Source organism: Leuciscus leuciscus (assembly GCF_965113295.1).
Source record: "Leuciscus leuciscus genome assembly, chromosome: 25".
Lineage (NCBI taxonomy): Eukaryota > Metazoa > Chordata > Actinopteri > Cypriniformes > Leuciscidae > Leuciscus > Leuciscus leuciscus.
In genome coordinates this window covers 30,687,532-30,693,844 of record NC_138724.1, presented here as the reverse complement: position 1 = coordinate 30,693,844, position 6,313 = coordinate 30,687,532, and the positions used below count along the sequence as shown (strand labels likewise).

General features: G+C 38.3%; 1 protein-coding gene across 7 annotated transcripts in view; it reads right to left on the bottom strand.

Moving 5' to 3' along the window:
• The window catches only part of LOC309491192 (NACHT, LRR and PYD domains-containing protein 12-like), a 293,341-nt gene that overhangs the window by 46,135 nt on the left and 240,893 nt on the right, over nt 1-6,313 (bottom strand). The window lies entirely within an intron of this gene.

Genomic DNA, 6,313 nt, shown 5'->3' with positions numbered 1-6,313 from the left:
GAACTCACAACAAAAGCTTGTTAAATCTGTTGAATAATTACACATCCATTTAATATAAACTGATAAGAGATCTCTCTCATTTCATAAACTATAAGTTCTGCTGAAAGGAGAATATGGTTCTGATCAGATCTATACAGCCACCTAGCAGATACTGAGGCGGAGATGTTCACAAGTGTTTCATCTGAAGTCTGAGTCAGGTCTGGAGTCTTTTCATGCCTTAAAAAAATCCTATTTTTATTCTAGTTCTATTATATAGACAAAACATATGATCTATTATCTGTTTTGTTTGTAATAAAGGTTCTAAGATGATAGGGATGATGTAAATCTAGCTTGTTACTTTATAACCCATTACAATGTTCAAAACAATCGTCCTGGCAACAAAACAAGTAGTCATTTTCAATACAATCTCTAAGTGGACACAAGATGGCGCCAGTCGCGGTTTGAAAAATTTCCCTTTAGGGACGTCCTTACTTGTAAATCTGGTATAAAATGTACTTAATTAAGAGTGAGTGAGTGAGTGAGTGAGTGAGTGAGTGAGTGAGTGAGTGAGAGAGAGAGAGAGAGAGAGAGAGAGAGAGAGAGAGAGAGAGAGAGAGAGAGAGAGAGAGAGAGAGAGAGAGAGAGAGAGAGAGAGAGAGAGAGAGAGAGAGAGAGAGAGAGAGAGAGAGAGAGAGAGAGAGAGAGAGAGAGAGAGTGTGTGTGTGTGTGTGTGTGTGTGTGTGTGTGTGTGTGTGTGTGTGTGTGTGTGTGTGTGTGTGTGTGTGTGTGTGTGAGAGAGAGAGTGAGATTGAGAGTGTGTTAATGCTGTTATCTTGTCCTTAATGGAAAATAATCAAGACCACCCAACATTATTTATATAAATAATATTAATAGCACGGCCACTTAAAACCAGGGTCTACCATGTGGATAGTAAAACGATCACAGAAAATCATATTGGGCGGAGTGTGTGTCCTAGAGCCTAGAGTTTTAGCTTCCAAATGATGTGAAAATCATCCTGCCTACTCATTCACATAAAACAATACATTGATTTAAATTTTGTAAGACACTTTTAGTTTAGAAAGGCAATATGCGTGGGGAATATACAGTGATTAGCATAAGTGAACACACCCATGCTAAAGTTGACAAAAAAAGAGGAATAAAAAAAATCATCTTTTGGAAATTGATCTTAATGCCTTAATTACAGTTTTTTTCCAACTGCTTACACACAAAATCCTTTCATGTTACACAATTTTTGAAACCTCTCACTCAAAGAGCAAAACTACACACCATAAACCATTAGCTATTTCTCAGCCTTTGACTCAGTTTTCAATTGCATAAAACACTTTTTTCAAAAGACACAATTCTCTTCCTAAAACACAAAAATCTAACAGGAAGTGACTTGCTTTCCTTTTCAAACACAACCAATCAAAATGCTACACTTATTCACCAGGTCACACACACACTCCTCACATGTGCAAACACTAATTGCTTAACTGATCACTAACCAATCATTGCTTTACTGTAGTATAGGCCTATAAATATAGGGGTGTCGAAATTAATCGTTTCTACGATGCATCGCGATGCAGGCGAGGACGATTCGGTATCGGTTCAGTAATAGACCATAACGATTATTATGTACTGACGCTTTACTGACGTCATTTGTCGCGTATGTGCTTTGTGGCGGTAGCATACAATGGCAGAGGGAAGCGAGACGCGAGTGCGAGTAATTAAAAATGCTCCAACTACTTTAAAAGCCTACATCTGGGCACATTTCGGCTTTTACGAACAACCTGGTAAGTATGACGTGGAGAAGACGCGCTGCGTGCGCTCATGTCACGCACAAATAGAATATGCAGGAGGTAATACCACAAACTTGATAAACCACGTTAGCCGTTTTCACCGCGAGCTGTTAACGCCTGGCAGAGTCTGACTGCTTTAGAGTAAGCGGATGAGCGTGATTATAAATGGATGATCGTCACCTTCAACAGCGAACTCGGCGACGGTTGATGCACGCATCTTTATGGTAACATGATACACTGATGGATGAGCGCTGCTTTTAAATGAACATTTCTTTAAAACAAAATTGATTTGACAGAATTACATTTTCTTAATGGCATAAACAGGCTTTACTTCCTTGAAACTTAAACTGGAATGTCACTGTTTCTGTCACTGCGACTTACCGAACAGGCGAAAACGCGCTCACAAACACACGCGGGCGCGCGCACGCACACACAAACATCACTTTAGAAGTAAAATTGAAAATTGAGGATGCAGTGCATCGTGATATCGAATCGAACTGAATCGATGACATGATAATCGTAATCGAACCGTGAGACCAGTGTAGGTTCACACCCCTATATAAATAGGTCAAAGGTCAGATTACCTGTTTTGAACAATGGATGCCAACAATGGACAGAAAGCAAAAGGAGTAGGAGGGAGAGGCAGGGGACAACAACGAGGACAAATTCAAAGACGAAGAGTTGGAGGAGGAGGAAGAGGAGGAACAAAAGGATGAGGAGGAAGAGGACGAGGGCGAGGGCAAAGAAGAGAAGGAAGGGGAGCATCTCTGATGAGATTAGGGCAACACTTGTTGATCATGTGATCAATCACGGTCTGATCATGAGAGAGGCTGGACTGAGAGTCCAACCCAACTTGAGTCAATTTACAGTGGCGTCTATAATTCAAACCTTCAGAAATGAGAACAGGTATGCAAATATCTAATGACTATTTTAGCATTACAGTAATGTACTGTAAAATACGTATGACTGCACAGTATTGCATAAACATTTGTAACTCTAAGCCATTCATTTACTGCACTGCATTGAATGGATGCGGTTGGTTATTAAGCTGTACAAAATTTTTTGGTAAATTGTTGCATGGGCATGGGGTACTTTCCATAAGATCATCTCTCAATGCAAATTAAACCAGCTATTAGGCTAACTGAAATAAAACCATGCCAATCTCTAGGTGTGGTGAAAGGTATGTGATGATGTGGGGCTATTTTAATTCCAAAGGCCAAGGGAACTTTATCAGGATGCATAGTATCCTGGATCCAGGAAATAACTGGCCTTTAAAAATAAAAATCTGCCTGCCTCTATGGGAATTCAACATAGGGGTGTGTCCTGACTTATGCAACTTGCATTTTAAGGAAGAACATTTATTTATTTACGATACATTATTCATTCACAAAGAAAATTGGTGTCCTTAAAGGTTGGAGTCCTTAAAGGTTGGTGTCCTTAAAACCCCTTACCTGTCAGGGATCACTGGTGATCCTGGATTATTTTAGTTCAAAATATGTTTGAGCTTATATATCTCAATATTAATAACAGTCTGGTTAATTTTGAGTCTTGAACTATAAACTCTCAAGGGTTGGCTTTCTAAATGCATGTGTGTTATGTTTCTATTCAGAATTACTTATGAGCAGTAACCTTTTTATTTTGGGCATTTCATGTATGCAGCACTTGCCAAAATTGGGGGTGATGAGGAAGGGGTTAAAGGTTGGAGTTGTATACAGTGGTGGTCAGAACTAATGGCACCCTTGGTAAATAAGATAAAAAATGGCTGTAAAAAATAAATCTGCATTGTTTATCCTTTTGATCTTTCATTCAAAAAATTCGCAAAAATCTAACCTTTCAGTGAAGTAAAAGAATTGAAAGTGGGGTTAAATGACATTATAAAATAAATGCTTTTCTCCAAAACACGCTGGCCATTATTATTGGCTCCCTGTTATTAAATACTTTTTGCAACCTCCTTTTGCCAAGATAACAGCTCTGAGTCTTCTCCGATAATGCCTGATGAGTTTGGACAATAACTGACAAGAGATCAGAGACCATTCCTCCATGCAGAATCTCTCCAGATCCTTCAGATTCACAAGATCATGTTGGTGCTTCTTCTGTTCAGTTCACCCCACTCATTTTCTATAGTGTTCAGTTTAGGGGACTGGGGCGATCATGGCAGAAACTTCATTTTGTGCTCAGTTACCCATTTTTGTGTTGATTTTGATGTTTTGTTTTGGACCGTTGTCCTGATGGAAGATCCAACCACAGCCCATTATAAGATTTCAAGCAGAGGCAGTGAGGTTTTGATTTTTTTATCTGTTGGTATTTGCTAGAATACATAAAACCATGTATCTGATGTCCAGGACCTCCAGCAAAAAAATTGTCCCACAGCATATAAGATCCAGCAGTGTATTTAACCGTAGGCATGGGGTACTCTTTATCCCTGTTAGCTCCAAACACATCTGGTGTCATCTGATCATAGAATCCGGTACCTTTTGAGGTTCCAGTCATGTCTGACAACTGAATATGCTGGAGTTTATTTTTGGAGGAGCAAGGAGGATTTTTCTTGAAACCCTCCCAAACAACATGTGGTTGTGTAAAGGTTGTTTGATAATTTTTTTTAGGCTTTCTGACCCCCAAGACTCAAGTAATCTCTGCAATTCTCCATCTGTGACCCTTGGAGAGTCTTTGGCCACTCAAACTTTCCTCCTCACCATGCATTAAGACAATATAGACACACGTCCTCTTCCTGGCAGATTCGTAACATCTTTAGTTGATTGGAACTTCTTAATTATTGCCCTGATGGTCAAAATGGGGATTTTCAATTCTTTAGCTATTTTCTTACAGCCACTTTCTATTTCGTGATGCTCAACAGTCTTTTGATGCACATCAGAACTATATTCTTTGGTTTTACTCATTGTGATGGATGATTAAAGAAATTTGGCCTTTGTGTATTCGTCATATTTAAACTCCTGTGAAACAAGAAGTCATAGCTAGACAATTTCGTGTTCCTAGTCACCCTGGTGTGCTAAATAAACGTAAATATTAATGGGAATATACTTCAGAGATATTTTACTCGTGAAAAATTCTAAGGGTATCAATAATTGTGGCCGACGTGTTTTGGAGAAAAACATTTATTTCATAATGTGATTTCCTCCCCACTTTCAATTCTTTTACTTAAATGATCTTACTCAGTGCTTGAAGGAGGCCGGTACGCACTGGTATCGCAGTACCAGCACTTCTATATTTAAAGCTGTTTACCCGCTCTTTTTCTTGCGTGCCGGCACATCTCGCATGTTGCCAGTACTCTGACCGAAATATAAAATCAGGCTAATAATTAATTGTATGATACATCGCGCAATCGGAGCCTTCATAAGCATGAAGCAAAAAACAAATAAATAAACCTCATGAGGGAGCATTTCCTGGTACCCTGTTAAACTGTTCACACTTTAACCCCAGCCCCAATGTTGAAACCCAAACTATAGCCTTGCAACCGAGGGAGACAACCAGTTCCCCCATCTCAAACAGAAGTGAACAAAATAGAGTAAATCACATTTTGAAAGTAACTTGATGCTTCAAATAAAGATTGTATCAATTATATTGTTACACCATTAGGTGGAGACAAGTGACAGTTAAAAAATTTACATCATTGAATCATTCATTCAAAAGATTTGTTAAAAAAAAACACTGATTCATGATTCATCCAGTAATGAAACAAGTGACATCTTTATAATTGCGAGTCCTTTAATCATGTAATCAAACCAAAAAAAAACAAAAAAACATTCAAAATTATTTTTTAATTTTTTTAAAATAGATTGCAGCAACTAACATTATGTCAGAACCTCTAGTAAATTACTTGTTATTTTTCTTTAGTTGTCTATTCAGAATTGTGGGGAAATTGTAATCACTATTCTTTTTTTAAATTGTGATTATCAGTTTCCAGAATCTTGTCTTCATGAGTGAACAATTGGACCATTCAATTAACAGATTAGTCCAAAAACATTGATTCATTTAGGAAAGAAAAAGTAGGCTAGCTGAAACTGATCTTTGATGTTCATACTAATTGACTCTTCGCAGGAGTTTAATTGACAGGCGATCTGACCAATCATAATCCGCCATCCGCCATTGTTGTACGACAAAGCAGTCAGGAGAGTTAGTAGATTAACGTTGGAGGATTTTAACTTGAAAAACGGTGTGTACTGACGTCTTTCCGCGGTTAAAACAACATTCCTTCTTATGTTCATTCATGTTTATTTGATGCTATAAATTAACTAGAAGGAATAGATGATCGGTTCACGAGAAGCTTTAACTGAGGCGCCACAGCGATCTGTCAGACACATTAAAGAGCATTAAAGAGCCACAAAGCGGTATTTATTGTTTACATTTCTTAAAAAAATGACCAAATTTGAAAGTTGAGACTTTGTTTCATATCAAAAGTAATCCAAAAGTAACCTGGTCTGTCCTGTCTGTCAGTGTGTTGTCAGTGCGTTGTCAGTGTCCTCTCTGCTCCGCAATGTATTTTTCACTGCGTGAGAACATGGTGTGGCGAGAGAGCG